We start from the raw sequence: 22674 nt of genomic DNA on the forward strand, positions 1-22674 counted from the left end.
GGATTCCCTGTCATGCTGAGACTGTCATTTTAGGCATCAGCTCTTGGTTCCTGTCATTTGGAATCAGTTTCTCTTCTCTTCCCTCGCTTCCTAGTACTTAATAAATGACGGACCTGACAACAGCTTTGCTCCCAGAGCAACCTGCCCTCTGCTCTACAAAGCACTGGTCATTCTACACCGGATATAATCATCATGCCGCCTTCCTTGCCAGGGACTGCTCTTATCATCCCAGACACACCAAGGCCCCGAAGCATAGTAGGCGTGGAATGTGCAGGTCAGGGCCAGCAGCTTTTCCCTATGCTTTTTCATTACAGACTGGTCTCACTTGTAAGACTCGCTGCAATGCATTCCCCTGGACACTTGCCTGACTGCCCTCTGACATTCCATCTTCCCTGAAGGGAGGAAGGGGGTCTCATTTCAAACCTCTTTACCTCACAGGATGCCTTGAGCACAGAATGTGCTATGTAAATTCCCCCCCCCCCCCCAAAATCAGAGAGAGACATCTTCTTACTTAGGGCTGGAAAGGCAGCTGCTGCTTCTGGAACAATTTTCCATTTAAACCCAGTAGGAAATGACAATTCTGAACCAAGCATAGAAAGCACACAGCTCCTGGAGCCAGAGATCAAGCCCCCGCCCAGGGCAGGAATTTGGCATCGGGGACATACGACCACGGATGCATTGCATAGGAGCCCTTCCTCTTCGCCTAGGCTGGACTCAACTTGCAAAATTCCACTCGGGGAGGAGCTGAGAGAGTGTAATGGAATCTGTGAGGTCCCAAATGGATCTCCTTCGTGCGTTAAAAAAAAAAAAAAAAATTCTGGTAGAACTTCTGGGCTTTCTGGCCTCGATTTAGCAAGCTGCTCAACAAAGTTTACTGAGCACAGGCTGTGTGCCAGGGCTTTCTGCCAAATATTTGGGGGACACTAGAGCAAGGGGTACTCACAGGCTGAAGGGAAGAGAGAAGTCACGAAGAGATAAGGGAACGGATATTATGATAGTGTCACACACCATATAAACCCAGAGGGCTGTGAGTACCGAGCCCATGGTGACACCAGAGGGATGCCCTAAGAATGAGTGGGAATTGAGCAAGCTGATGAGATGGGCATCCTGGGCACAGGAATTAGAATATGCAAAGACCTGAGAGCTTGTGAGCAGTTTGGTTTAGTAAATTTTGGGTGCCAGGGGCTGGTGGGAGGGGGGAATGGGGAGTTAGTGTTTAACGGGTATAGAGTTTCAGTTTGGGAAGATGGAAAGTTCTGGAGATGGGATGGTGGTGATGGTTGATCAGTGTGAATGTACTTAATGTCATGAACTGTACACGTGAAAATGGTTAAAATGCTGATTTGTTATATTTTACCATAATAAATTAAAAAAAAAAAAGATTATGCCCAGGAAGCATGTTCAGGACCAACCTTCCCTATTGTCTATAAATTCAGAAATCTCAGCTTCTTTGGCACTGATGTGGTATGGGAATCAGACACCCATGGGAAATGTCTCAGACTCACTCTTTACAAATAATCTAGCAGTTTCAAAAAGTTGTCACCTCCTGAAAGAGGTAAACCTTGAAATCACAGTTTCCCCTCCTCCCCAAGTTTTTAACAAACTCCCCTAATTTTACACCGTTGGGTTGAGGGAAGAAGAGAGAGCTGGAACAGGCAGGCTTCCCTTTGATAACACACTCCCTCTCCTAATTAACATGACCCCACACAACTAAACATCTGCCAACTTCAAAAACTTTCACAGTGATGAGCTTTGATCACGGCGGAGCATATAGTATCTGTACTGAAAAGAGAATCTCACACAGCCGAAATCAGATGCCATTCCATCCAACGTCCCTCACCTCAATCCACCCATCTAAAGACTGCTGGGAGAGTCACCCCCGGGGCAAGGCATGCGGGGTGCTGCAGGGAACTGGGAACGAGCACGATACGATCTTTGCAAAACTGAAGGAGCCCCCTGGTTCCAAACTAGCTGTTCCCCTCTTCCAACATTCACCATGTTCCTTATACAAGCTAACGGGAGGGTCAGGTGAATTCTGTCCTTTAACATTTCTTGGAAGAGTTTCCTAAAATCCAGGCTTGTTAACCAACACCAAAGTTTTCAAAAGTTTACAAAGCTGACTTTCTATTTGAAAATGATCCTTTCTTGGTTTCTCTTGTCTTTGGTTCTATCCTCACAAAACTCAGGAGTGTCATTTGGTGAGCTCATCCAACAATTTCTGACATGCCTATAAATCACTTTATGCTTCCCAGAGAAAGTTACAATGTACATCCTGACATCGCCATAGGAATTATGCAGGTGCATCCAAAAGGTTGATTCACAACTTTCACACACACCCCAACTGAATCAGTGCATCCTGGCGAGCATTAAGAAACACCACTGCATACTATTGCTTCATGTGATCTTGTCTCAAGAGAAGCATCCATCCAACTGTGATGGTGTTTGAATGTAAAAGAGAAACATGGCAGGAAAATGTTGGAAAAACTCAGAGTGAATTCAAATGGTGGGGATGTCTTTGAACCACAACCGTTTTCCTCTCTAGAGTCATTAGTGCTAATTACTAACAACTACCCTGGTGACAGTGCTGGCAGTTACTTAGCTGCTAATTGGCTTCAATTTACCGCTCTGATTGTGTGGTCACAGGTATATATTTGCTTGGGGAGTGAGGAAAAAGAGCAGGTGTCTCAAGCCTGAGGCTGTCCTTAAAAGACGTATCAGTTGTCTGAACTGTTCAGCTTAACCCAGTGGGGTCTCAAACTTTCCCATGCATCAGAATCATCTGTAGGTTATTTAGCACAGACTGCTGGGCCCCACCCCCAGAGATTCTGATTCAGCAGGTTTGGGGTGGGGCCCAAGGATGTGAGGAGCTTAAAAGTTCCCACGTGATGCGGAAGCTGCTGATCCCAGGGGCCACCTGGTGAGAACCACTGGCCTCCCCAATTCTCTCCTAACCTCAGCCAATGCAGCACCTTAGCTGTCCCACCTGCTGCAAATGGAGGCCGCTCAAGACCACAGAGTGCCCCGTAGGTCTCCGCGTGCGCTGCCTCATACGGGAGAATGGTGCCTTATTAACGCAGGGGATGACAGTATGGAAAGATGGGGATTTTAGAAATGAAATGATTTGCCCCGCCCCCCACACAACCTAACCCGGCATTTTACAGTCTCTTTATTCTGCTTTTCATTTGGAGAGAATGAATCCCAGACAGAGTGAAGGAAATAGAGTAAAGCTTACTTACCTGGGGTTCACCTCACTATGACGACTTGGCCATTAGAAAAACGTCCTGGGCTTCACTGCTAGGACTCCCCTCCCACCCTGCTCTTTATAAACATTTTAGACCTATAGACGTAGGATGTGTCAATCCGGTAATAAAGGTTCCAGCCCCTACCTAATAGACCATGAACCTGAGGAAAGCGCTCATCATTCCATTCAACAGACTGCCATAAGCAGGCAGTGCGCGGGGAGTTAAGGATATAACCATGATAACACCAACTACCACTTCTTAAGCCCCCCCATGCACCAAGCAGTAGCCAGGCATTTGTCCTAAACCCTGCAGCCTCCTTGGAAGGAAGTGACAGTGCGGTGACGTCAGCACCCACGTGCACCATGCCCCTTAGGTGCCAAGTTTCTGCTAAGCGCTTGACACATACTTATTTAATCAGCATAACAACCCTGGGAGTTAGAACCTTCTGGAAGATGGGGCGCCTGGGTGGCTCAGTCGTTAAGCGTCTGCCTTCAGCTCGGGTCATGATCCCAGTGTCCTGGGATCGAGCCCCACATCGGGCTCCCTGCTCTGTGGGAAGCCTGCTTCTCCCTCTCCCACTCCCCCTGCTTGTGTTCCCTCTCTCGCTGTGTCTCTTTCTGTCAAAGGAATGAATAAAATCTTAAAAAAAAAAAAAAAAGAACCTTCCAGAAGAGGGAACTAAGCCACAGGGAGGCTCAGCGGCTTGGCCACTACCACTGTGCTAAAAGAAGGTGGAGGTAAACTTCGCACCCATGTCACCCGGCCCCGGAGGATGCACCAACAACTCGCTGGTGCCTCTGCTGTGAGTGACATCACCCACAGTTCACAGATCAGACCCTGGAAGCCCACAGAGGTTACAGACTGACTTAGCTCTTGGATTCTGAAGTCTGTGCCACGTGCCCTGGGCTCTCTGATGATTGGCACGTGGCTCTCCTCTTGAGAGGGGGGCGGGCACTTCAACCAGTAAACGCAACTCCAGGTGGCAGATGCCATGATAGCGCCATCATGTCAAGCCATCCATCGCACAAAGTGACTTTCTCCCCGGTCTACTGATGGGCTATTAAACGACTAATGAGACCAACCTGGGGCAGCCAGATTTTGCTCCCATTTGGACAGATGTTTCCACATGTGGCAGCTGTACTCGGGTACCTTTGCTTGCAGGTTTTATGGTGACATCTTTGTGACGTTGCCGATGCCACCCAGCGAGCTGTACCTGTGTGTGTGCTTCCTTGTGCCCTTACGTGGAGTGTCTGGAAGCTTAACATCCTACGTGGTAGTATTTGTTGAGTAGCCTTTAGACTGTTAAGGACACTTAGAGGCTTTGTCACAGACAACACGGGTGGTATTTTCCTGGCATGTAAAGACGTTTCTACATGTCCCCCGTGGTGCCACAACAGGGAGCAAAGGGGGAGTCAGCTCTACATCATAAACCCCAGAGCATTTCGGCTCCATGAGCATCGTTCCCCAATATTCTCAAGATTTAGCTGCACTAAGCACTTTCACCCCTGAGATTCATCCCACAAAGACAGATGACTCCAGTCTGGAGAATGAACTCCCCCAGAGCTGGATGTTCGCAAGCCCCCATGGCAGGGATGGAATGCTTCCTCCTGGAAAAGGACTTGGTAGAAGGAAACGTGTGTATGAGGAGTGTGTCTTCTCATTTCTAACCACTGCCAATGCATCTCGTGAGGCAGTTTCTTGCACACCCCAGCTTAAGACAAATCTGAGTGATGTCAAGGTTGCTTTTCCCCCATGAAACCGGATGTCATTTTTCTACTTAATGGCCAGCTTCTCCTCCTTCAACTCCACCAGAAGAGGTGCTTTTGTCAAAGTGTCCAACTCTAACGACCGCCCACCCACGTGGATGGGACCATAGTGCCTCATCTTGTCTGAGCTCTTCATTTTACAGGTAGGAAAACGGAGGCCCAGGAAAGGGAACCATTTACTTGCTTGGTTGGTGGTCAGGTCACACAACTAAAATAATTTTTTTTAAAGCCACTATGTTTTTTTTGTTTGTTTTATCAAAAATGTCCTGCGAAAGAAAAATCAAAGTCAGAACTTCATTATGAGCTAAAACATTACATTTACTTCTGCTAGGGCTCTCTCTGATAGGACTCATTGCACTATAACGTGGCATGTGCCTTGTAAGAACACTGAGAACGTAGATTAAGAACTTAAAATTCAAAAATCACACTCTGCTAATTTATATTGAAAGATGAATCTGAAAGAAGGAATGCCATATGCCACAGAAATTCAATAAAGTCTTAATTAAGTAAATCTTCAAAGAATCAGAAACATCCTAACTGGTCAAAAATAGGGAGAATGTCTTAAAATAAAAATGATTCTCTATCACTAGATGGAACATTACCGAGGCAGTAAAAGTGATACTTACGAAGATCAATAATGTTAAGTGAAAATATAAAGCTAGAATCAGAATTACATGTAGAAGGAAGACAATGGTCTTTAAAAATGTACAGAAAAAGGGGAAGAATGAAGGGGGGGAAGTCGGAGGGGTAGACGAACCATGAGAGATGATGGACTCTGAAAAACAAACTGAGGGTTCTAGAAGAGAGGGGGGTGGGAGGATGGGTTAGCCTGGTGATAGGTATTGAGGAGGGCACGTTCTGCATGGAGCACTGGGTGTTATGCACAAACAATGAATAATGGAACACTACATCTAAAATTAATGATGTAATGTATGGGGATTAACATAACAATAAAAACATGAAAATAAAAATGTACAGAAAAATTGGAAGTAACTAATCAAATGGTGGTGATCTCTATGTAGTAGAAGATGTATGATTTCTGTCACTTCTCATCTTTTCTAGTCTCCGACATATTCTGTGATGCACAGGCTTTATTCTATAATGGGGAACACAAGCACTGTTCTTTTTTATATTGTTTTTTAAATGCGTGAGCCAGATGTGTTACATCATCCATACCAAAGTTTTTTTTGGGAAAAAAAAAAGGTGCCAACCCCCAAGGATCCCAGAAGATGCAAACATTGCATCCAGATGGCTTTCCTGGGGAAACATAGGTGGATGCACGGCTGTCAGGATGTGCCCTGGTGTGACCATTAATCAAATGCTCAAAGAAGAGTAAGGGATGTAAAAGAAAGGCAGTGCAGGAGAAGAACCCTTCTGCAGAAAGGGAATCATGCGCTGGCTAGGGAAAAAAAGATTTGTAACAAATGCAGCCAGTTAGTAAGATTAATGAAAGGAGAAACCACTTTGCATGGCGGTCAAACTTCAATAATTTAAGGGTAATCGCGACTAATTTCAAGGTAATAGGAAAAGCTACCCATGTCTAAATTTTGGCTGAGATTCCTGTGTGTGCTAAATGGGCTAACCCTTGTGAAATCTGAGTATTCTCGAGCACGGAGCAACTCAAGCACTTTCTGATTCCTGTTCCACACCATTATATGGGCAGGCTCCTGAATCTTACGATTGGCCTGCAGATGATGGAGACGAGCAGCAAGATGATGCTTCTGCCCGAGGAAATTAGTAACTGGTAAGCAGGATGATGATAGATCCAGGACAGAGGGAAGAAACAGAAATGAAACAAACACATGCAAAAGAGGAGATTAAATAAAATCTCCATGGATTGCAACAGGACTGACAGAAGCCTTGCATTGGAAATGGGCAGGGATTTCTTTTTCTGACCTGGGAGCACTCCCACATATGGAATGCTGACTCAAGGTTGCAACGACAGACACAGAAAAGCTGTACAGACTTAAAAGCTGAGGTCCTTTACACATCCACATACACAAAGGATGATACATATGCATATATACATATGCATCCATACAGACTTCTGTGCACATATATGATATGCATCTCTTTCCAGGTACAGAGACAGAGATCTCGTACAGCCATATTTCAGTTGGCCAGTGTACATGGGGAAGAGAGACAATCATTCCAGTTCCAATACTATTTAAACTGGGTCTGAAACACAGACCTACGTAGAGATGACACAGACACTTCATCTTCTAGAAGAGGATGAAGTGCAAAGAAAGCGGCTTGCCTAAGTTCGCGGAGGGTTCAGAGAACATGGATGTGCACAGCATGAGCCAAGCTCTGGGCTAAGTGCTTTGTGTGCAGTATCTCCTTGGTGGCAGGTGCTGTACCTAGCTCTAGTCTGCAGATGAGAAAACAAGCTGATACTGAGAAGCTGTTTGCTCAAGGTCTTAGCAAACAGTAGAGCCGAGACTGAACCCGGTGTGGTGTGACTTCAGAGCATAAACCCTTGATCTAAAGCCACTCTTGGTGGTGGTGAGGCCTGGATGGTAATCCGGGTCTCCAGACTTTGGGCCCAAATGTTTCTTCTTTCACACCATTACCAGTGGCTTTTCCAGTGCTAATTGGTGCGTCAAGACCTCGACAGACAGCAAATCTCTCCATGCCAGGTTGCTCATCCTGGACATCTATGAAAAAGCAAGCTCCAGAAGACAGAGGTGTGGTTTGTGTTCACTGCTCTTTGTTGAGGGGCACGAAGAGTCCCTAGCACGTGACAGGCACACACATTTGCTGGATGAATGAATGAATGAATGAGTTTTGACAGCAATCAGAGAACAGAAAGCCAGGACTGTCTTTTCCAGAATGTTGGAGCTGGACAGGAATTCGGGGCTAGCCCAGCACACATTCAATAATACAATGATGAGAAATGCTACCATAGTTTCATAGACTGAAGAACCCAGGGTTGGGGGGTGGGGTCCCTTTCCTTAATTATCTGTCTAGACGACAGTGCTGAGTCCAGCACCGGGGCTCAGCCTCCTGACCTGTGGGCCAGTGCATTTGCCAAAATACCAGGGTGTCCCAAAGTGTACTTCACGGAGGAACGGTCCCTGAGATGCTTAGGGAACTGAGTGCATATCAGCACACAAAGGGCTCTGAGAACCCTGAAGTCAAGAGTCAGTTCACCTTGCTTCACCTAGCTGACCTCAGAACCGTCCCACACAATAGCTGCTAACTCAGCGTAGAAAGTAGTGTGTGTTAGATATTCTTAAAACTCAGTGATGACTTTGGCCTCTTACACACCGAGACCTGTTCTCTGTTTCACGGGCAGGGTCCTGAATCTTACAAATGGCACCCAGAATCATTGAGACCAAGAGGAAGAAATGCTTCTGAGAAGATCACTGATAAAAATAGGTGGCGTCAGGCAGCAGCTCGGGCGGCGGGAAGATTGGCAGCGGCCAGGCAGCCCAGCTTCGCGAAGGCTCTCAGCACGACGCGGCCCACAGGCCCCTGGCACATGCCCGCCCCGCCGCCACGATGCCCAAGAGGAAGGTCAGCTCCGCCGAGGGGGCGGCGAAGGAGGAGCCCAAGAGGAGGTCGGCGAGATTGTCAGCTAAACCTGCTCCTGCAAAAGTGGAAGCGAAGCCAAAAAAGGCAGGAGGAAAAGATAAATCTTCAGACCAAAAAGTGCAAACAAAGGGGAAAGGGGGAGCAAAGGGAAAACAGGCTGAAGTGGCTACCCAAGAAACGAAAGAAGACCTACCTGCAGAAAACGGAGAAACTAAAAATGAGGAGAGTCCAGCCTCCGATAAAGCAGGAGAGAAAGAAGCCAAGTCTGATTAATACCATAAACCATGTCTTATCAGTGGTCCCTGTCGCCCTTCTTGTACAATCCAGAGGAATATTTTTATCAACTTTTTTGTAAATGCAAGTTTTTTAGTAGCTCTAGAAACATTTTTAAGAAGGAGGGAATCCCACCTCATCCCATTTTTTAAGTGTAAATGCTTTTTTGTAAGAGGTGAAATCATTTGCTGGTTGTTTATTTTTTGGTACAACCAGGAAATAGTGGGATATTGAATGTGGGAGGCTTTGATTGTCTTGGGTGTCAGCTCAACATTCCATAGATGGGGTAGTTTTTATATCCTATAACACCAAGCATACTAAATGGCAATTTGGCGTCAGTCGTGCATTTACTATGTCTTGAATATTTTAAATTCTATTCCCATGTTGTTTTTGGTAGAATTTTTCCTAAAGAAAACCACTCCTAGATCTTGGCTCTCCCAGTCAGAATTCTTGTGCACTCTGTAACATCTTGGTCGTGGTAGTCCAGTTTTCCTAGTAACTCTGTTAACGTGCTGTGCAACATTGAGAATTTGAGTGTGCAGCGTATATGATATTAAGTTGTGAATTAATGGGACTTAACAATGTAACAGTGTATCAGCATTTGAAGATCTTGGTACTTGATATACTGTTAAGGAAAATTTGCCTCCAAATTTTAAGCTGGAAGGTCACTGGAATGACTTTCAGAAAAGAATCACAACTACATGATTTTTTTAGATTTTCAGTACGTACGTTAAGAATTGTGTACAAATTGAAATGTCTGTACTGATCCTCAAAACAACCAATAAAAACTCAATTAAGAAAAAAAAAAAGCAGGCGGCGTCAGGAGCAAAGTCTCAGCCTTCTCTCGAACCCTCACCTCTGGCTTGCCTTCGCCAGATGGCAAAGAGCATTCCCACTCATGCATTCCACAAATACTGAGCAACAACTATGTGCCTGGTCCCGGGTGAGCCCTTTTACAAAGTGTGGCAGTGAGCAAAACCAACCAAGTCCCAGCCCTCCAAGAGCTTACACTTCCCTGCAGTGAGAACAGTGCTAAATGATAAAATACACATATGGCGAGAGTCACGTTTTTGCTGCAAAGGGTGCACGGAGAGCATGAAGGAGAGTGCTATTTGGAAGAGGATGGTCAGGGAAGGCCCTTCTGCGAAGGTGGCGTCTTAGCAGAAACCTAAAGGAAACAAGTGAGCTCTAGGGTGATCTGGGGGCACAGACTTCCAGGCAGAGGAACAGCAAGTACAAAGCCAAGAGGCAGGTGTGAGCCTGCTGTGAATGAGACATAGCAAGATGTCCAGGTGGTCAAAGTGTGGCAAGGATGGGGGGGGAAGCCCTCCAGGGCTGGCCTCATGGTCTTGTGTCCTGTCTAGCCATAAAGGACTCCATGCCGAGAAGGTCCTTGCCTTTGCCGTCACCATTCTGAAATTCGTAACAGTTTTGGAAAAAGGGGTCTCACATGTAATTTTGCACCGGGCTCCACAAATAACACAGTCAGTCCTCCTACCTGCCATACCATTCATGGAGGACTGGCCAACATTACCCTCAAGAACACCACCTGTGTAACTGGGGAGCTGCTCTCCCCTTCTTCCTACTTGGGCCCCTTCCTCCCCCACTTACGAGACAATAATGACAAGAATCCCAAAGAAGTGTCCATGGGGACAGCATCAATTTTTTTTTTTCAATGTTTATCGGACCCTTAAAAAGAACACACACACTCTTGTGTTGGGGCCTGGGTCTCCAAAATGCTGCCAACTCTTTATTATCTACATTAATAAAGGAAACGGGGAGTGTGAATAATTCAAAAGAGCTGACGATAATCTCGACTTCTGGAAGGCAGTATGTGGCTTCCCCAACGCCCCCTGCATATTCTCCTTAATCCTGAATAAGCACCGACTGGGAATCCGGAGACTATACAACTTGTGTGTGCCGTGGAAAAGCGAGCCCTACCTTTCTGAGCAAAGCTGCTGCAGGAAGAAGCACTGGGCAGTGGCCACAAACCGCCAGGTCTCCTGCCTTCCCTGTCACCAGCCGTCGAGTATGAGGCGCATGCTCTAACCTCCGCAACAGCTTCCCTCTAAGAAAATGACAACCCATGTGTAACAGTACCACGGAAAGATACCCCTAATACACGAAGAGTTCTGCACACAACTTGTGAGGGGGTGTGAGAACCGTCATCAGCTCTCTGTGGACCCCAGGTAAGAGCCCCCGACTTGGGAATGGGGTGCACGGCCAGGAACTGGCCCAGCCCTTCACTCTTGTGTCATCAGACACAGCATGCCCTAAGAAGGAAGGGGTAGAACTGGGTCAGTCACAATAGCTTCCTTTAGAAAAACTGAGCCACAAAGTTGGACCTAGCAATTAGGTCCTGGAGGTTATACATGGAATTAACTAGAAGTTCACATTCCTTGCTATCTTTAGATAGCTGCACTCCCTACAGACTTTTCTGTTATACGGGGCTCTCTCTTACCCAAGGCCATGGGATTCAGGATAGGACTTGAGGAAATGCAGCCAAGAACACAACCACAGGATAACTTTAGGCCTTCAGCAAAGGAGCTGGAATAATGGTGGACATGCACTGAGCACCTGATGCTAATCACTGTGTGAAACACAACACACATGTTAACCTATCTGATTCTCACAGGAAATCTGACTATGAGTTAGATTCTCTTACCATCGTCCCCACCTTACCTATGAGGAGACCAAGGCCCAAACAAGTTAACTCACCTGCCCAAAGTCCCACAGCCAGTAAGGGGCAGGCTCAGGACTGGAACCCTGGCCTGTGGGCCCCTCTCCACTGGTGTTGACCATAACAGTATCCCACGTAAGTTCTACCCAGAGGGGCCCTCCCAGGTCGGTAGGCCATGCACAGTTCACTAGGATAGGGGCTAATGCGTGAGAAATGAGGCCTACAGTCCACAGTAAAGAGAGTGTTGGTACAGAGAAAGGCACAAGGCTGTGGGCACTGGACAAAGGTCTACATTCTGATCACAAGCTGATACATCTAGCAAGACAAAGACACGCAAACAGAAATTCCATTTAGCAGCTGGTTGCAATGATTTTTCAGAATAGGAAAATAAAAGGTTTCACTTGCTGCCACCCGACACCACAAAAGAGGCTTTGGTTTTCTGCAGGAAGAATTAAATCCCACAGATATGCTTAAGTTGCTGAGTGAAAATCTAATTCCTCCGCACAGTGATCTCTTGAAAAACCTGCAGGCCCCTGAGCTGCCCACATGTCAGGAGGACGTGTGTGCCCCCCCCAAGAGGGGCTCACCCCAAAGAGACCAGGGGGCTCTGGGAGGAGAATGGCTAAGGCACGGGCTCCACTCCAGACACAGAGGGAAAGCTCTTCACTTGGCCCCGGATTTGCAAGTGATACACTAAAAACCACTCACGCCAGAAGGGGGCACTGTTAGCCCTAAAACTCACCTTAGGCTCCAGGTCCTGAGGCAGGTTACCTGTGCTGATAAAATGAAGCACCTGCCAGACCTTGCAGGGGCTCTGAGCAGCTCTTCCAGGTCCATACCAGACTCTGGGCTCCCCCATTCCCCACTCCTGAGGACCTTACTTCTTACATGGAAAAAAAATTGATGATTCCTTCCCAGATTTCTTCTAAACTATTGCTATTTTTACATCTTCTACTGCTCTACTGAAGTCTATCATTTAAGTAAAAGGAGAAAGAGAATTTTAGAAGTGAAGAACAAGGAGGGGAAAGAAAAAAGGAAACAACTCAACCCTTCAGAGGCCTGATCGGGGTGGTTCCATCACGAGCCCACACTGTGTTCTCAATGTTGGACATAAAAGAGAGCATCTGCAAGTTGTGTTCTTATGGAAGGGGGATTTGTTTCTTCTTGGTATTTATTTAAAGAGCATTTTCTCTTCCTTGGGCTAAGAGGTTGCTCCAGCTGCCTTTCTCTTGGAGAGAGGCTTGTCTCTCTTGTAAGGGATCACTTGTCCGTCAATTCCAGCCATTCTTAAACTGTCGTGAACCTGAGCCGCACACATGGGGGTGACAAAGCGTAGTTCCCTGGGTCCCACCATCATGCAGGGAGCAGCCTAGGGGCTTCTGCATTTCTAACAAGGATGCAGGTCACTCGGACTCTCTGCAGCGCACAGCAGTTCTGAGCTCTGTTATCTATGACTCACATGCCACTGAACACAGGCCCGAACCACCCCTGAGGTGCATTAGGCTGATGCATGGCCCACACTCCCTGACAGCTTCTGCCATCCACATCTGAATCCTAATCCTCGTTGTGCTTTGCTTGACTCTCTACGGTTTTCTCGATCTTTCTGTCCTGGGTTCTGTACTGCTCTGTGAAACATGGCCTGGCGGAAATTCACGGGATTACGGTCGCAGAACATGAGCCATCACTTTGTGACTTGCTTCACTCATTTGTGAGAGGCAAGCGTTGAGTGCTAAGTGTCCTATTTCCCTCCTTGTCAACTGAGGGAAAGCATACCAACCTCCCCACTTGATTCTCATCATCGCACTCACCAGTGCCTAAAATAAACATCTCTATTTATCTCTTGCTGGAGGGCAAGCTCCTTGAAGCCAGGGCATGTGACTTCGAGTCCTCGGCCCTCAGCGAGGGGAGCCTTGATGAGTATTTGCTGCTGCCTGCCTGCCTGACTGAAGACTACGAGTGCACGACGAGCCATCTCAGGAATGATTACGGGATGGTGGAGAGAGGGCATGGCAGGGCATGGGTGGTTCTTAGAAACCTTGTCTCAGAAGTAGCGCACTGTTTCAGCACTGCCACATCACGAATCACCCCAAAACGCAGTGGCTTACCAGTGCAGGTGGACCATTTGGACTGACTCAGGCGGGCTGTCTGGATCAGGTTTGGTGTGGACCATGTCTTGGCTGAGCTTGCTCAGCATCTGGAGTCGGCTGGTGGATCGGCTGGGGCTGGCTACCGTAGGATGGCCTTGACAGCCCTCACAGGGCAGCTCAGCCGCCAGGGGCTTCTCTCTGCACGGGTCACTCATCCTCTGGCAGGCTAGCCCCCGCGTGTTCACATCACGGCAGACGGCCTCCACGAGCAGCGGGCTGAGCCCTAAAGCTCAAGCACTTTCGGGTCTCCGCTCCTGTTGTGTTTGCTCCTATCCCATGGGCCGGAAGTAGTGCCAAGGGCGGCCCAGGTTCAGAAAGTGAAGACAGACTCCTCCTCCTGATGGGAGGGGCTGCAAAGTCACGGTGCAGGGCACGCACACAGGGAGGGAAAGAATGTGCCGTCATGTTTGGAAATGCGCGCGTGCGCACACACACACATAAGCAGGCAGTTTTCCTACTCACATCCTACTGGAGAGTTGTAGCGATGTGTCTGTAAGGGGAGCTGGGAAGTGTAGCCCTTAGCTGCTTCGCCATGTTCCAGCTATAACTGTATCACGGCGGAAGGACAAAATGTATTTTCTCTGTTTCATGAATTTTGTCAGTTCTGCCGAGTCACCGTCTGTGCTCCCACCAGCAAAGCCTGAGAGGATTGCTTTCCCAAAGCATCACCCACAGAATGTGTTACCAAACTTACAGATCTTCACGAATCTGAGATTTTAAAAATGGCATCTCAATACAGTCTTATTTGCATTGCTTTTTTTTTTTTTTAATTTTTGAGAGAGAAGTTGAGTCTTTTTTTACGTTTAAGAACCATTTGTATTTCCTCCTCTGTGAACCATGTATTCGTGTTCTTTGACCATGGTTGTTGGTCTTTTTCATATTAATTTCTGGTAGTTCTTAGCATGTAATTTTCAGATTAGCCCATTGCGTGTGGCCTAAGTCACAAACATTTTCCTCTTGGGGAATCTTGATGATGGACACTAAGCTAGCCGCCCGTGGCTGCCTTCCTGTTTGAAACGACACCATTTGTCTGAAGTCTAATAGAGTACTACGCCTAGTTAGACACTAGGCCATTATTTGCCCTATCCTTCACATCATTTCCTTTTTCTCTGTTTGCATTACTATTTCCTTTTTCTACTCCCAGGATAAAAAAAAACAAAGAAAGAACTTTTGATTTTGAAATGATTATAGATGCACAGGAAGTTGCAAGATAGCATAGAGAGGTCCCATGTACCCTTCACACAGTCTCCTCCATGGTGACAGCTTAGATGAGGAGAGCACAATATCCAAACCAGGAGAGTGACGTCGGTACACTGTGTGTATAGCTCCATATTACTTTATCATATATGGAGATTCATGAAACTACCCCAGCAATATGGCTCCGGAACTGTCCCATCACCACAAACACCCCTCTAATGCCAAACCTTTAAAAACTGTGGCTACTCCCTTGCGCTCCCCCACCCCCAGCAACGGCTCATATAATTTCCTTTCTAATCTACTTACTTTTCTTCTCACTCTCATCATTGTATAAAATCTTCTCTAATGCTTCAAATATAGGGTCAGATATAAAATTTGTTTACCGAACAGGGGGAATCCCCCACTCAATCCGGGGGCCCCATAACGTCTTGCAGTCAAGCCGAGCTCTCATTCCAATATGGGTGTCACACCACTCCCCCCACCCGGGCCCCTGGAGGTCTGAAAAAGCCACTTCCTGCTCCCTGGTTGGCTGGGGTCATTGGTCTACCAAAAATCACAAGGTAGAGCAAAACAAACAAACAAACAAACAAACCCCAAACCCTCGATTCAAACCAAAGCCATGAGTGAAGCTCAGCCCACTGTGAGAAGGCAAGGTCCAGAGAGCCCTTTCTCTTCCAGTGTATCCATAGGGAATTTATCTCTGTTCGGCAGAGGTAGTTTGTGGTGGCAAACCTGGCAAGAGGGACTCCAGAGAATCTGGTCTGAAATGCAGTAAGGTTGCTACCACTGAGATGGTTCTGCATTCATCGATTTAGTACACAGATCTTCTGGTTTAGGAAGGGCCTAAATGCTTGTTAATCTTTTGTTTAGAATCTTACCATTAGAGAATGTGTTATTGTCATAAAGATGAAAGTCACACCTCCATTGAGACAAGTCATAATTAGGGCAGGGAGGAAAGAGGACGCGAGTCAGAGCTGACCCCATTCTGCAAAGGTCTTGTTACCTGCTCTGCCGTCACAACAGAGAGACCCTCGACCTGCCGGCAAGAACAGGCTCTGCTTGATCCTTCAACATGGAGGCCCAGAGAACACAGTCTCCTGCACGAATTCCGTGGCCACCTCGGGGCCTTGGTATCGGCACTATTTGCAGTGTGGAAGGTGTGACCTCCGGTAAGAGACTGGAGGTCTTACGAATCTTAAACTACTGTACAAAGTAGAAAGAGAGATGGAAGCTGAGAGCTTCGGGAAACAGCCTCTCAAGCAAATCCTGCTGCATGTCACTGGAAAGAAAGGAAGACAAATGCAAGCGATAATGTGATGCAGGATTAGGATGCAGGTGCCAGACATGGAAATTTACCTCTTAGATACCATCCTGCCTTTGCTTCATGGCTAAACAGCTTCATCTGTCCCTAGGCGACCCCTAAGCCCTGGATCCTCTGTGTCTTTACTCAGCACACTGGGTCTGCTCCCTGTGTCTGAACCGGGACCCAGCGTGGCTGCAGTGATAGGAAGACTCTGCGGTTCTTTGCTCTACATTCACCACCTATGTCTCACCTGTCTGATTACCTGGCTTTCAGTGAAGACACAGGGCATTGGTATTCTTAGCACATGAATGGCTAAGTCTAAGATACAGGCTTGCAAATGGTATAGTCATTTTGGAAAACAGTTTGGCAGTTCCTTAAAATGTCAAATACGGACTCATCATATGACCCAGCATTTCCAGTTCACTTCGAAGAGGATATTCCCAAGAGAACTGAAAATACATGTGCACACAAAAACTAGGCATGCAAATATCCATAGCAGCATTATTCCTAATAGGCAAAAAGTGGAAAAAACCCCAATGTCTATCAGCTGATGAACGCCTTAAAAAATGCGGTATATCTATTCAATGGAATAGGACATGGCCGGTACAATGGAATGGCGTACTGATTACACATTACAACATGGATGAACCCTGAGAAACAGGGTAAGTGAAAGAAGCCACAAAAGATCACATAATATACAAAGCTACTTATATGAAACAGAATAGCCACATTCTAGATGCATTAAGTAGGCTACTGGTTGCCATGAGCTGGTGGGGTAGAGAATGATGGGGAGTTTGACCCCTAAAGCCTGAGAAGTATCTATTTTGGTGTGATTAAAATGTTCTAAAATTAAAAAGTACTGATAGTTGCACAACTCTTTGAATGTTTGAAAATACTAAAACTCACTGAACTGCATACTTTAAAAGGGTAAATTTTATGGCATATGAATTATATCTTAATAAAACTGCTAAAAAAAAAAGAAAAGAAAAAGAAAAAGATACGGGCTTACCCAATAAAGACCCAGTAAATTAATGTCTGCTAAAAAAAATTACTACTAGGGGAAAAAAGTCAAAGCAAAGTTAACGAATATCTTTCCAACTTTGGAAGATGAGCTAAAGTAATTGCTCTCTCTGTTATATATTATAAATGATAATAAAGAGCCCCAAGTCCATCTTTTAGTACCTCCTCCATTCACAGCACGATCCACTGCTTAATTATTCATTTTCTGATACTCAGGAAAATCAGATGTAGGGAGATGAAGTCAGACAGTTCCTAAAAAGCAGAGCTGGCTCGAGAACCTGGTCACTTCATTAACCATTTATTCCAGAAAGATTTATGTGCCTACTATGTATACAGCACATGAAGTTCTCGGTCTTCGAGAGCTTCTAGTCTAATAAGGGAGATGTGAGCCATTTTAAATAATGACAAGGTAAAGCTCTTATAGAGACCGTTTCTAGAAACAGATGGCACTTAAGTAAAGGAGAGATGGACCCTGCTTGGTTTGGAGAGAAAAAAGGATGGACCTCAGGAGAAGGTAATGCCCAAACTGGGCTTAGGGTCTAGAAGCATTTGTCAGATGCACAAATCCAGTGCAGGCGTCTATTCACATAACAGTTAGGTTCTCTGACTAAGGGTCTGGCTTGACATTAAAATTCTGCAGAATACAAGATCCAAGGAGTGCAGTCACAATGGGGCCCTGGGAACAGCTCACACAGACAACACCAAACACAAGTCCTTAAATTGCAAAGGCCATTCTAATCTTTCAGGGCAACTGATTTATTCTGTTTTCCTTTACTCTTAGAAAACTAGAACTTTGCATTTCTTGAACTTCTCTTTGTATACCAGTTAATCAAAGAGCCAATCAGCCCACCATTGAATTAAAAAATAATCAGGCGAGGTGCTGGGGCTACAAGGTAATAGTCACAGACTTGCTCCCATGCAGCTGACAGTCAAGTGGAGCATTTCTCAAAGCATGGCCCTAAGACTGCATCCGTCCGTCCAATGAAGTTGACTAAAAATGTGGATCTCAAGGCCAAATCCTGGTAGGTCTGGGGAGCTAGACTTAGCAATCTGTCTTCCCAAGGAAGCCCCACACGTGTCTGGGCTGGTGATCCTCAGAATACACAATGAACAACACTGGCTCAGTGACAATGACACTATCATATGGCAGGGGTTTCAAAGGCCCAAGTAGGTGATACAGTGGGAGCACAGAGCATGGGCAGAGGAGATCTGTCCTCAGGGACATCAATCCGGAGATGACTCTTTCTTGATGAGCAGTACTGAGATGGGGAGCAGCTCAGAGACTCACTCAAAGATGAGTGTCAGCTCTCTTGAACCACTACTGGCCACTAACATGGCCCGTAATCTGCTGTGACACCTTCTGACCCTGATTCTGAGTGCCACCGAGGCCGAGGTCCCCTGGCTCCTCTGGGGAAGGTACAACCATCTGCCCAGATGCTGACCGCTCTAAAAGGAGGTGCCAACACAAAGAGAGAGTGACTGGCCACGTGGCTGAAAGGAACAATAGTTGCAAGAGGGAAAAATGAGAGGAGAGACAAAGCCTGGGAGAAAGAGGAGGAAGAATGAGCTAGTGTTCCTCAAAGTCATAGCCTACCCCAGAGCAGGGCTAGGCGGTCTAGGCAGAAGTGGGTTTCCCGTACGGAAAAGCAGAACAAACATCAACCGTGGTGTCAAGGTATTTTTGGACTTGAACAAACAGCTGCATGGGAACAAGTCTGTGACTCTATCTCTGCATTCCCAGCACCATGTCTGCTGTATTTTTTTAATTGAATGGTAGATTAATTGAGTATTTGATTAATTAGTATACAAAGAGAAGAGAAGGAAGTCCAGGAGATGGAAAGTTCTAGTTTTCTAAGAGTAAAGGAAACAGAATAAATCAGATTTCTGGACTTGAACAAATAGCTTAATCTTTATGGGTCCCCCAAATCTTCTGCTCTGTAAAATCAGAATATTAATATCGATCTCCGGCTGTTGAAAGAATAAAAAAAAAAAAAAAAGAGTTCTAGCAACAGATCTTTGCATAGAGTAATTAATGTACCTCCTTTCTTCTCCTTCAAACTGTGGGTTTTAGAAGGTCAAATCTCACACAATTTCCAATATTAATAATAGTAGATAATTTAATGAGTGTCTACTAAGTGTGAGGTACTATTCTCAGTATTTGCATTTGTGAAGTTCTTTAGTCTTCACAATCCTGAGAAACCCATTTTTTCAAGGTGGAGAAGCTCATCAACTATAATTGTATACCCACCACAAAAAATTGCAACATTCCACCTCCCTTACCCCACTCCCTAAACATGGAGTAGTGAATTTCTTAATTATTCTCTCTTTTCCTTCCCTAGTACCTTTTCTACCAGCCATGCCTTACCAAAAAAGAACTCTCCAAAAAGTTGGAGAAAGATGAATTTCGTATGTTATCTTGCACGTTTTTGGGGAGAAGAAATGGCAATCCCTCTTTAATCCCTGGTTCATTGCCACTGAGTACCATGATGGTGTCTTGCTTTGGCAACCCAACCCCTCTTCTCTCTACCCTTCCCACTGCTTACATGGTCCCTCAGGTTGAAGCAGCACCATGGGAATCACAACTCCACCACTAAGGTCCATCAAAACGCAGTAGCTAAAAATCTTCCTAATTTACTGTGGATACCTCATTACCTACTGGAAATCCAGGTAAGAGCATTTATCAAGTGGGCACCTGGTGCTGGAAATGACAGTGGGCAATGAAGTACACAGAAGACAAAAAGCTGTTGGCAAGGCAGAGAGCACTAAGTACCAAAAAGGAAAGAGGACTTGCTTTACAGTATGCTGTGGATGTTCTTATTCTGAATAAAAAGGCAGGGCTCCCAGAGGAGAAACAATTGGGTCTTGTTTCTTCTTTCCTGCATGAGACACTGGAGTGAAGACAAGATGGTTGGGGCCATGGCAGCCATCTTGCAACCATGAAACAAGCAGTATGGAGACAAGAGGTCAATATGCTAAGAATGGGAAAAGATGGGAAGAATCTGGGATCTCGAGGACACTGTTGAACTGCTGCACCGACACTGGACTCCCACCTCCTCATGGCTGAAAGCATGGTCACTTGCAGCTAAAAGTTCTCCTAATGAAAGGATATAACTCATACTTGGCCTAGAACTCGGCAAACCGATGTTCATTTCCTGTTGGGAAAGACTGTTTTGAGGAGGTATTTTTTAAGATATCAGATTAGCTCCCTAATGGCACTGTTTTTATATTTTCCCACCAAACTAAAAATGAAGACGAAACAATCCAGGGGGAGAATGTCCTTCTTTCCCAGGTGTTATATGACCTCAGCTCATAGGTATCGACACATTGGGTATGTTTGCCCTCTTATGCCCCCCTAAGACAACTGCGTCAGTTTCACAAGCCTACAAGCCAGACTCTAGTACCTGCAGAATCTGGATCTTCAAGCACAGGACCCACGTAAAGACAGACTTTGAAGCACGTCCAAATTTGAGAAATACAAGCCTGCATGATAGACTCAGATTCCGACGTGACCCTTTGGTTTTCTGGCCTTTTTCTCTCGACTGGAAGGACAGTATCTTATTGTCTGGCCATCAAGTTCCACCCCGTGCACACCAAGAATTCAGGCACTGCAGAGACTGGCCAGCCTGATCATCCACCCAGTCATCCCATGGGGACGGGGCACTGATATCCGGCCTCATGCCTGATCGTCTCACTAAGAGATGTGCCACGTTGGGAGGCTCATGTGCCCGGACTATACTTCAGCATCCTCATTCATAACCTGAGACCTGACCATTCAAGCCGGGAAACACTGCCCTTGTGACAAATGGATACACGTACAGTACCATCATGCAAAATGACATCAATTAATCCTCCAACTACCCAGGGCTTGACGCCGTTGTGACCGCCACCTCCTTTTGAGGAACCTAGAGATGAACTCACTGGCTCAAGGTCACACGGCTACAAAATGGCACAGAGGAATGTGAATAAGGTCCTATGCTGCTTTTGTGATTGTGTGTTGCCGCCCCAGACAGAGATCCTGGTGAATGTGGAATCTCACTTCCTGGAGGAATGCAGACCGTTGGGCCTGACGGAGGTGAGCCTTGCAGGCAGCTATGAAAGCAGCCATTAATTATCTGAAAGACAGTCATCAGAGAATCAATCAGCCTCAGCTCTAGGGCCTGGAGGACACAACTATAAGCAAGGAGAGGAAGACAGACAGTGGTTTAGGCTTACACAGGGTTTGCTCAAGATGCCCAGAAACAGAGAAGACTGTCTTTTGAGGCGAGCTTCCTTCCAATGGATACATGCCACAAAGGCTGAACATCTGCAAGGAAGGGATTATAGGGAAGGACCTGAAGCCTCAGGAGCACCAAGATGATCCAGAAAGACATTTTAGCATAATTTTACAATGAACTTCGGTGCAGCAGTGGTATATAACTCAGATATGCTTGGCACTTAATAGGCACTTAATATTTACTGAATGGATGAATGAATGACTGAATGAATGAATATAATGGAGATGAGGAGGACCACACATATCCAATACTTCAACTCCATCATGTGCTAACTGTATTAACCTAAGTCTTCCTCACACAGTGAGATCCAGGAGCTTGTTAATCAATCAGTGTCCCATTTTTTCCCACCTATAACACCTGTTATACTTATCTCTGTCCCCACAGGCTCTAGGATGGGTCTGTGCATGCAACAGGTGAATGCACAGAAGTACAAGTCCTGAAAAGGGGGAGATTAGGAAACACCCATTTACCGAGCCTCTACTTTCGTATGAGGCGCTGATCTGTCACATGAAGCATCTCCAATAATCAAGACACCAACATTCTAAGCAGGGATTTTTCATCCCCAGTTTACAGATAAAAACACTGAGGTGAAGAGAAGTGGTCACTGACCCAAGAGCACACAGCTAGTAGGTGGCCTAGTCCTTGTTGGCAAATGATTATCATTGCCTTTATTAATACTTGGTTAAGTTCTGGGCTTCTCAGCCCCTCCTGATATTTCCAAGACATAACATTACAACTATACTGATTTTCAGAATGAAAGCATTCAGTCCTAAGACCCTTTTCCTTTATACATACAACACGTATATGCTCATTCCTCTGTGAGGGTCAAGCACAGCATTAGGCACAACTGGTCGGAAAATGGCTGCTGGATAATGCCCGTTTATTAATTCAGTAGCAATGGACACAGAGGCCATGATCTTGTATGCCAAAGGCCGGAACAGGCTGGAGCTCAAGACATGCTCGTTGAACTCAAAGGCTTGATTTCAAGGTCTTTCGGGGGGGGGGGGGGGGAGGTAAAAATATTTAGAACAAAGAAACATCAAGCAGATGTATTTGCTATAGGGACAGACCATTTTAGAGATGGGGTAAAAAAAAACACCAAAAACCAAAAAACCAAAACCAATACATAATTGAGCATCCCAGAAGGAGAGAGGGACTGAGGTCCCACCACTGAACACGGATACCAGTCTTTCAGGAGCTAACAGATACTTGTTTTATGAGCAAAGACAAGAGCT

General features: G+C 46.0%; 1 protein-coding gene and 1 pseudogene across 4 annotated transcripts in view; one reads left to right on the forward strand and one right to left on the reverse strand.

Annotated features, from left to right (window-relative positions):
- Positions 1 to 22674, reverse strand: part of LARGE1 (LARGE xylosyl- and glucuronyltransferase 1) — a 522085-nt gene that overhangs the window by 173211 nt on the left and 326200 nt on the right. The window lies entirely within an intron of this gene.
- LOC118536574 (non-histone chromosomal protein HMG-14 pseudogene) lies at positions 8513 to 9147 on the forward strand (annotated as a pseudogene).

The sequence above is a fragment of the Halichoerus grypus genome, chromosome 6, assembly GCF_964656455.1.
Source record: "Halichoerus grypus chromosome 6, mHalGry1.hap1.1, whole genome shotgun sequence".
In the NCBI taxonomy this organism is placed as follows: Eukaryota; Metazoa; Chordata; class Mammalia; order Carnivora; family Phocidae; genus Halichoerus; species Halichoerus grypus.